Below are 10,835 nucleotides of genomic sequence, written 5' to 3' on the forward strand. Positions count from 1 at the left end.
TAGATAAGACCTCCAAGTATCTTCAAATTTGATATTATTCCTCTTGACTTGAATCTTCCCATTCAATTTAATGGCAATCGGACTATGATCCGATGCCACTCTTGCTAAATGTCTAGTCATAGCTGCCGGGATTCTCTGAATAGCAATAGAGTTCAACAAACACCTATCCAACCTTTCCCAAATCCGAGAAGTTCCTTCTTTGTTGTTACACCAAGTGTATTTTGGACCAATGCTCCTAACATCATGAAAATCTGAATTTGTAATAAATTGCATCATCTCCCTTGGCCCTATGGAAAAAAGAAATCTCTTACCTCCTCTCTTCTCCTCCTTGCTCAGAATACAATTAAAATCCCCACCAATGATAGATGGATTAGGTTCCTTCAAACCATCTTCAAGATGTCTCCAAAGATCCTCCCTTTCTTTACAACAACGACTCCCATAAACCGTTGCAATCTTCCATAATCCCATACTAGGGATCAACAGATCCCCCAAGATTACTTGTGAAGAAGTACCTTTGACCACAAAAGAAACAATTCTCTTATCCCACAGCACCACCATACCACCAGACAAGCCAACGGCTGGAACATGAAAAAAATCCCATTTATTCCCAATGAGATAATCAATCTCCTTCCTACCAATATGAGTCATCTTAGTCTCCAAAAGACCAACAAAACAAACATCCTGTTCTCTAATCACCTCCTTCAGATACAAGGCGGCCTCCCTCTTCCTAGTCCCCCTGCAATTCCAAAAAAGAAGAGTAGACATTTAATATTTGATTGGGGGAACCTCCCCACTCATGGAACTCACTCTTCCATCCCTTCTCTTCTTTTTTTGATCTGTTTCAATAGGTCCCAAAGATCTGATCTCCATGACTAATTTAACCTTACTGATCCCATTTTGAACTCCCAAACCAGAACTCTTCATATCTTTATCAACAAATTTTTCTACATTATTTCCTCCTTCATTAATCTCCTCAGTGCCCTGTCTACCCAATGCCTCAGAATTATCACCATCCACATTATTCTTCACGGGTTCATCACCAGAATCAACCATCAGAGCATCAAATCTATTACTAACCTCAATTGGGTGAGAATTTTTAACATAATTCTGCTGTCCACCATCCTCCTTATTCTGAACAAGCAATTTATCATACATAACGTTCAAATTACTTGCATTATCTCCCTTCTTCGGCTCAATAGGATCAGCCTTCTTCACAGGTTTGGACATCAAGTTACCCATCTTATTTATCTTTCTTTCATTCAATTTTCTCCCATCACCCCATGTCTTGAAAAAATGATTATTTTTGAAATGAACATGTATCCATGGGTTGTATTCTGACTTGATCATCCCGGAATTGGCTTCAGGGATGGTCTTCTCGGGCTTATCTGCAACCAATTTTGAAGTGGCCTGATCTGTAATCCCCTGAGCAACCTCATCAGGGCATTCATTCTTATTGTGACCCACACGACCATAATGATAACAAAGCAAATCCACCTTCTCATATTCCACCCGCTGAAAAAACCTGCCCGCTGAGCCTTCCACCCAAACTCCATTTGGTAACTTCTTCTCCAGATCATTTTAACACATATCCGAGCGAACTCCCTCTTCCCCCACCGGAAGGTATTACCATCAATGTACATGGGCGTCCCAAACCGAGATGCAATTCTTGTTAAATTGTCTTCATCCTAGCAATACAGCGGCAAACAGGGGAATCGTATCCATATGGGAGCGGTGATCCCCTTGAAGGAGTAAGGATCAAACTCAGCAGTCCACCGATCCATTCCAATAATGTGTCCTCCGATAAACCATGGTCCACCATTAAGTATTTCCTCCACAGCCTCCTCTGTCATGAAAGAACAAAGGATCCAATCCATTCCAATTGAGGTTAGATGAAAACCTCCATACTTACTCCACTATTTCCTCAGCTCCAAGCTACACATTGGGAATGACACATTGCTACCCAGAACTTTGATCACCACAGAGTGTCTCAGTACATGCTTATTTTTCTCCTCCATCTCCGAATTTAGCAAAACAGCAACCCCATCATCCGATAGTTCAACTTTTTCTCGGTTCCAATCAATCTTGATGTGCTTCGGCTTGGTCCACGCATTACCCACCTCATTCCATCTTTCTGGTTTATTTGCATTATTCGTCACCAAACCTTCAAATTCCAGATCCCTACCATGATCATTACCAAGATCAAGAACATCCACACATTCTTGATTCAAGCAAGAAGCCCAATCCTCTTTCGAACCATGAATATTAAAATAATCACAATCCTTCGACAAATCATCTCCAGATTTAGAAAAATCAAGATTCAGAATACCTGACCTCTCACGATCATCACGTCTCAAAGTTGGTTCATCTTCCATAATCACCTTTTTCCCTTTGCCTTCAATCACCGAAAGACGAGATGGAGGTCTCATCCCTTCTCTGATTACCACCCCATTACCGTCTCTACCACCAGTCTGAAACGACATTGGAGGTCGCAGATGAATAACTAATACATTTTTCTTTATTTAACTTTGCATCAAATTTTCTTAATTTTATCATTCCATTATTTTGTATAAAATATTTGTATCCAAGCACATAAAAATTGGATATGTTTGGTCTCCTAACTTTTAGAAATTCACAATACATTATATAATACTATCAAGATATTTATTCATTTATGTACATAACTAGTTGTGTTCATAGCCTCAACATCAAAAATACTTTGATAACTTTTATTCATTTATCATAGAATGGGTTACTTTAATGAAGAATCTATTTTTACTTTTAACTATTCCATTTTTTTGTCATTTCCTCTGAGCTAAAACATTGTGTTTTATATCAAATTTCTTACAAGCTATTTTAAACTTTTTATAGTCTTTTATGAGCCTCATATTCTATTTAAGTAATTTTGATGATAACAAATATATGCTTGAATGTTCTAATATATATGCTAAGTATTTCAAGTACATTGGTTCTATAGATGTACAAGATGACTACTTTTATGAGATATATATTACAAAACCTAAATTACATTAAAATTTAAACATAGAAGAACCCAAGATAGATTAAGATGGATAGCTTGGAGCTTCAGATATAATAGTTAAAGTTAAATACATTAAGAATTATATTAGAGGTCCATAGAAGTTTACTTATATCATTTAGTTTTCTCACAATCTTGACTTGCTATATATATTATTAATAAGGATATAATAACAACAATAGCAAGCCTTTACCACAGTATGTGGGGTCAGCTACATGAATCCTTTTTTCTCCATTGTATCATGTTAAGAGTGAGATTCACATTTAAATTTTATAAAAAAAAAGCCATTTTTAATATGTTTTAATCAAGCCTTTTTCAATCTACCTCTACCTTTCTTAACATAGGACAAATATAATATCTACTCTCTTAACTAGGCCATCAGAAGGCTCATATTTTATGTTACCAAATCATCTAAGGTGACTCTTTCTAATATTATCTACCACTGAAGCTACTCCAACCTTTTCACGTATATACACGTTTCACAGTCTTTCTATAAGAGTAAAGCCACTCATCGACCTAAGCATCTTCATCTCTGCAACACTTAACTTAATTTTATACTTCTTTTTTAGTGGCCATCAATCTACACCATAAAGAAATACTGGTATCACCAACATCTTATTAAATTTCCCCTTAAGTTTGAGGGGTACTTTTCTACCACACAACAAGACCAATGCATTCATCCACTTCAACAATCCAACTTGAATTTTACTAGAAATATCCCCATATATATCACCATCACTTTAACAATAGACCTATGATATATAAAATGTGTACTCTTATTAATAACTTGATCACCTAAAGTCATAATCCCCCACTATATTTATTACTACTAAAATTACAATCAATGTATTTTATTTTATATCTACTCAAATGAAAACCTATAGACTCTAAGGTTAACCTCCATAATTCAAGTTTACATTCAACTCACTCTTTAGTCATATCAAAAAGGAGAATATCATCAAAAAAAAGCATACCACAGGGTACATCATCCTGTAAATATCCAGTAAGAACATCCATGACTAAAACAAAAAGATATGGTTGTAAAGATGATTCTTGATATAATCCAACTGAAATAAGAAAATACATAATCAAACTATATTATGTTTGAACACACATAATAGCTCATGCATACATATCCTTAATGATTTAAATAGAAGCATCATTGACTCCTTTCTTTTCTAAAGCTCTTTAGAGCACTTCTTTTGAAACTTTATCATATGTTTTCTCTAAGTCAATAAATATCATATGTAGATCCTCACTATTCTCTCTATACTTTTCCATCAAACCTCTCAATAAATGTATAGCTTCCATAGTAGACCTACCCGACATGAATCCAAATTGATTTTGTGAAACATTAGTATTAGGTCGTAACCTATGCTTAATAATTCTCTCCCATATATAATTTTAAAATATGACACATTAACTTAATTCATGTATAATTCACACACTCTTGTGCATCACATTTATTCTAAAAAATAGGAATCAACACATTCTTTCCCTCCTTTAGCATCTTTTTAGTCTTTGAATTAATATTGAAAAGTTGTGTGAGCCAAGAGATTTTTAATCTCTTGATTTTTCCATACCTCTATTGGAATATCATAAAGTCCAACAACATTTTCACACTTCATTTTAGTTAAAGAATCTATAACTTCAGTTTTACTAATACGGTGATAAAAATAAAAATTAGGATGATAAGGTCACAAAATTCAATTGTATTTTTACAATCCTCATTGAAAGTTTTATTAAAATATCCCATCCATCTTTGTTGAATATCCTCTTCTAATAAAAACACTTTTTAATCCTCATCCATAATGTACTTCACTTGAACTAAATAATTACTTCTTCTATCTCTTTGCTTGGCTAACTTATGCATATATCTTTTGTCCTTCTTAGTGTTAAATTTATTATATAAATCATTAAAAGATTAATTCTTTGCATCGTATATTTCTTTCTTAGACTCCTTACATGGGCGTCTTTATGTCTTTCCCAATTTTCCAAGCTTTTACCTCTAAACAAATTTTTATAACAAAGATTCTTATTTTTTATCTTTTCTTGTACATTTTTATTCAACCACCAACTACTTTTACTATTAGAAGTTTTTCTTTTTGATACTCCAAGCACATCCTTTACAGCATTCTTAATATCACCAACTGCTTTTTTCTTTTTACATAATATTAAATTCCTCATGCACTATCAAATTAAATCTTATGATCTAGAATCTCACTCTCAAAAAGATTTTAATTAGTATTCTTTAAATGCCCCCATATAATTCTAGGATAATTTTTTATTTTATTTTTATATTCTACCCATTTATCTTAAAGTCAAAAACTAATAAATGATATTACATGAATAACTTTAATTCAAAATAAATTTATAATCTTTATAATCTAATTGAACTATTTTTCTTATAAGAAAAAAATAAATCTTATTTTTGTTATATCCATTCTTATAAGTGATGAGATGTTCTACTTTTTTCTTAAATAAGATATTAGTAATTATAAAATCATAAGCTACACTACGGGAAAACACGCGATTACCGTCGGATTTTCCGGCGGAAAAGTATGCGTCGGTAATAATGGAGCATGTAACGGCGACTTAATACGACGAAAAATTTACGACACGTTTTCCGGTGCAAAGGCCGCCGAAAATTTTCCGGCGGCCTGTTGCGCCGGCATATGCAACAGAATAAACCAACATTTCACGTTTCCGTCACATGTTACGGCAGAAAATAACCGGCGCAATTACCGGCGGAGAAAGCGCCGGTGTATTTAAACTCAACGAATTAAATCAGGCGCATAATGCGCTGGAATGTTTTCCGACGTCCTGGACGCCAAAAAATCTACCGGCGAAAGCCCTATTTTTTGAGCCCGAGCCCTTCTGGCCGCTCACTTGTTTCATCTCGTTCTCTCACATCGCCACTGTTTCGCTTGTCGCCCTCCGTCGCTCACCATAGATCAAGGTTACCGACGGTCACCAGACTTCGCCGACGGTCAACGGACTTCGCCCTCCGTCGCTAGCATACCTGGTCGTCGATGGTTGCTGTTATTTTCCCTTCTCCGGACATCTCGACGGCAAGGTTTTTTTTTTTTCGTTTAATTTTTTTGTTTGACCAAATATTTGCTTTAGCCATGGATGTTCTTACCATACATTTGCAAGAGGATGTTCTTACCATACATTTCCAAGAGGATGTACCCTAGTGTATGCATTATAGAAGATTTAAAGTTTAAGTTAAAATTATTTTAAAGCATATTAGTTAGGATGTTCTTACCATATTTTAAACCATACATTTTCCTCTTAAAGTAGTTGGACCTAATATCATGGACCAATAAAGATATGAGAAATCTTGCGCAAATCGGATCCTTCATCCACTCAACAGCGCTATGCAAGTAGTTGAACCTATAAAGTAGTTGGACCTAAGTTTATCGCATTCATGTGTAAAAAATTTAGATGCTGACGAAAGATAAGTTTAAATCATGCATCTTTTAGTCATCTCCGACCTTATCAAATAAAGCTTTTTTGAGTAAAACCTCAAAATACCTTCTTCTGATATCCTCCATAATCATCCCTTTAGACGGCTGAATGAAGCCCAATGCAATCCACATTCGGACTAAATAATCTTTATCATACGCATGATCTTGTGGGAACATACAACAAATTGCAAAACAATTTTGTGGATGATTTGGCAGAACTATATAGCTCAGTCTTAAGATGGAACTGATAGAATTCTGATACAATAAATTGCTTTCTAGAACAGTCCTCCAATGCCTTTCATCCAAGTGGTCATTCAGAACACCACCAATGACCTTAGCTGTCAACGGAGATCTTGAAAGCTTTTTAACTACAATGGCTCTTAATTACACAACTCTTATCTTATCTTATATATGAAAATTTTCAAAATATATATTGGTTTGACATACTTAAGCTGAGGAACATACTTATTTGCTAGTTTCCTCACATCTCTTTAAAACACGATAATCCATTTTTTGTTAGAGAAAAATATAATCAGTTTTAGATCTACTTAAGCGCGTTAATCCAATACTTATTTGCTCTTATATGTAGGTTATGGATATTAGAAATTAAAAAAGTTGGATGTATAACCGATTATCTCAAGGTTGAAAGACATTAACAGATGAATTCAATAATGGGGTGAACATTTTCATTCAGCAAGCGAAACAACTACCCAGCTTTATATCAGAAGGAAAGTTTCGATGTCCATATTCTAAACACAAAAATCTAGTGCACATAGAACAAGATGATGTAACTGTTGATCTGTATCATAGAGGATTCATGCCACGGTATTGGTATTGGACTTCTCATGGTGAGTATGAGCCACAATTTGATTATCAATGTGGTCCTTCTACAAGTAGTAATATTGCTGAGGCTGAAAATATCCGACCAAATCTTGAGGAATTAATTCATGATGTAAATGGAATAAAAATTGAACAAAATACATAAGAGTTACCGAATACGGAAGCACAAAATTTTTATGATTTATTACATGATGCCCAGCAAACAATCTGTAAAGGGTGCACGACTCACTCAAAATTATCTGTTGCTGTGAAGATGTTAAGCATATCAAGGCTGAATATAATATTGCTTGTGAATGTTTTAATCAATTCATTTAGCTGCTTAAGGAAACCAATCCGACAGATAATTTAATTCCTACATATCTATATCGGACAAAGAAATTAATTTCCAAACTTGGTTTGATATACACAAAGATAGATTGTTGTGTCAATGGATGTATGTTATACTTTAAAGAATATATCTCAGAAATTGCATGCTGTCATTACACACAGCCTCAGCCTGCTACACAGCCTCAGCCTGCTACACAGCCTTTACCCACTCCTAGAGCCAGTAGCCCGCAGCAGGCAATAGATGGTCCAATATTGATAGCACCTGAGGGTGACACGTACATACATTATCTTTTATTTAAGTTAACGAACATATTTATTTTATATTATATATTTGTCTCTCATAACCTTATTTTTATAGATTCTACCCATCAAAACAACTGACATAAAAAATACGGGGCATCATACGGAACATGTTTAATGCTCCTTACGTTTTTTGGAAGAAAGTCCCGAAAGAAGTCTGGGAAATGTGGTTTAGAGAGTTTGAGGTATTTTTGGGTATTATTTTTAATGTTATGTCTAATTAAATGATTTATTCTTTTTTACTTAAGCTAAAAAACATATATATTCTATATTGTATGTATTTGAAAGCATAAAAATTTTTGTTGGCTGCCCCAGGACAATGATAAAATAAGAAAGAATTTTGAGAAGCGTGGGTCCACTCGGATGCACGACATGTTTACAGACATTAGAAAGTCTGGCGAGCAACCATTATGGATTGGAGAGAGTATATGGGCTAAGTTGAATATTGCTTGTGGCAGCGCAGAGTATAGTAGGAGGAGGGATCAAAATCAACAGAACATAGCTTCTGATGTTGGGGGATTAGGTAGTTCCCTTCATACTATAGACTCCATTCCACATACTGAGCATAGATGACATTTGGTAATGAATTTTAAATGTTTTTTTTATTTTTCTTTAATACAAATATTAATAGAATTCTCTTAATTCTAACAGAAATAGGTGCTGGGTAGAGAACCAACTCTTATGAAATTTCATAGTCACACTCATAAGCGACAACAGGATCAACAATAGATTGATGAGAGAGCAAGAAAAGCACATGTAAGCATATATGTTTAATATTTTCTTTTTTTAGTTTAATTATATATATTTATATTCTAGTTTCACAGGAGGAGTATACACGGCTTCGAGAGAGTCATGCTGCATAAGGTGAGGGCTCTTCTGGCGGCTCTGTGGAGTTTCTGAGTATCGCATCTGGTCACAGGCTGTCGGAGGAATGCAGGATGGCAGAGTTTATGGTTCAGATTCCCAAGCTCAGACATACAAGGGGATGACTTCCTCTACTGCATCTAGCTTCGCATCCAATTTACATGAGTCCTTACAAGTTCAACAAATAAGTGCCCTTCAAGCTTAGCTAGAATAAGTAAGGAAATCACAAGCTGATTGGCAAACTCAGATGCAAGCACATGTTCAAATGCAGATGCAGATGAAGGAGCAACAGAATCAGTTGTTTGATGAAATACATAGAATGAGGGAACAGATTAGTGGAAAAGAGGTAGCTCCAGCTGAGGATGTGTCCAAAGATTCAGAGTAGTTCATTTTAGTCATTTGAACTTGTTTACTTATGTGATCATGTGTTAATGAACAATATGTGATGTTTTTAGTTCTTTGATGCTATTGAATAATGTTAACATGGATATTTATGTTTTTCAATGAACATTTATATTTTTGAGTATATGTTGAAGTTCTTTATATATGTTATGTCTATATCTGTCATATGGTAGTGTTTTCGTATAGGTTTGCAGGTGTGAAAATTTGATTGTTGGCTGGGAAGGCAATTTTTTTTGTCAATGCTACAGGTTTCCGACAGATTTTGCGCCGGTACTTCGACGGAAACGACGATACAACGAATCGGGTCGATCTATCCGGCATTTTTGTGTACGCCGGACATTACCGGCGTATTTTTCGCCGGCTTTTACCGGCGTATGGTTTGCGCCGTAAACAACCCGTAGGTTATTTACGGCGCACCAATGGCGCTTTATCCGCCGGTAATTACAGGCGGACATATGCGAAGCAAAGTTCCGGCGTAGTTAGCGTCGGAATTTACAGGTTGAAAGTCGCCAACTCCGTAACGTTTTTTTGCGCCGGTAATGCGCCGAAAAGTGCGCCGGAACCGTTTCTAGCGCATTATAAGCGTCAGAAGATATTTATCGACGCGAACCAAACCGCCGTAGGGAATTTCGCCGGAACGTGCGCCGGAAACCATTATTTCCGTCGGATTTCACATATTATCGGCGGATTTTATCCGCCGGTAATACCGGGTTTTCCTGTAGTGTTAGAATAAATTTTAATATGATCCTACCAACTTCATTAGTTGCTCCAAAATCATAGCCACTTGAATGCTTTTAAAATCTGTCCATTTAAATCTTCTCTAATAAAAGCTCTTTTTTATAATATATCTTTTATAATATTTCGTCTAAGTCATTCTAAAATTTTAATTTTAAATATATATCCAAAACTAATTGAGAAACATAAGCCCTTGTAATCTTAATAATCTTAGCATTAATAATAATATCTAAAGCTATAATTCTATATCTAATTATATTAATTTTATATTATTATTCTTCAAACTTTTATCAATAATCATACATATACCATTTCTAATACGACTCCAACTCGAATAGTACTATAGTTTAAATCATAACCTATCAATCTCCTTAGCATTCTCTCTAACCTATTGAGTTTCTTGAATGTATAGAATAGTTATCTTCCTATAAATTAAAATATCTATGCATTCTATTAATTATATGTACATATTTTAATTTAATATATCCATTTTACATTATTTAATTAGTATTATATTAAATCAATAAGCAAAATATTTTTATGTTAAATACTATATATATATAGCAAATTTTACATCCCATTTGCAAATAATGAAGTGATTATTAATATTTTATAAAACCACCTTAAATATTTTAGCTCTTTCATTGTAAGATCATTTGAGCTTACAATAAATCTTTTTTTTATTCTAAGCCATTTGGCTTAGTAAATTCATATTATACTTAGATTTGATTGCACTCACTTGTGCAGGATTACATAGATTGCAATAAACTTCTTTGATTTTAAAAATTGAGATTTAGAGGAAAAATTTGAGATTTAATATATTTTAAGCCTAAGAGTTAGATAATGTGGTTATAAATCAGGCA

Source organism: Dendrobium catenatum, unplaced genomic scaffold (genome assembly GCF_001605985.2).
Source record: "Dendrobium catenatum unplaced genomic scaffold, ASM160598v2 fragScaff_scaffold_390, whole genome shotgun sequence".
Taxonomy (NCBI): Eukaryota; Viridiplantae; Streptophyta; class Magnoliopsida; order Asparagales; family Orchidaceae; genus Dendrobium; species Dendrobium catenatum.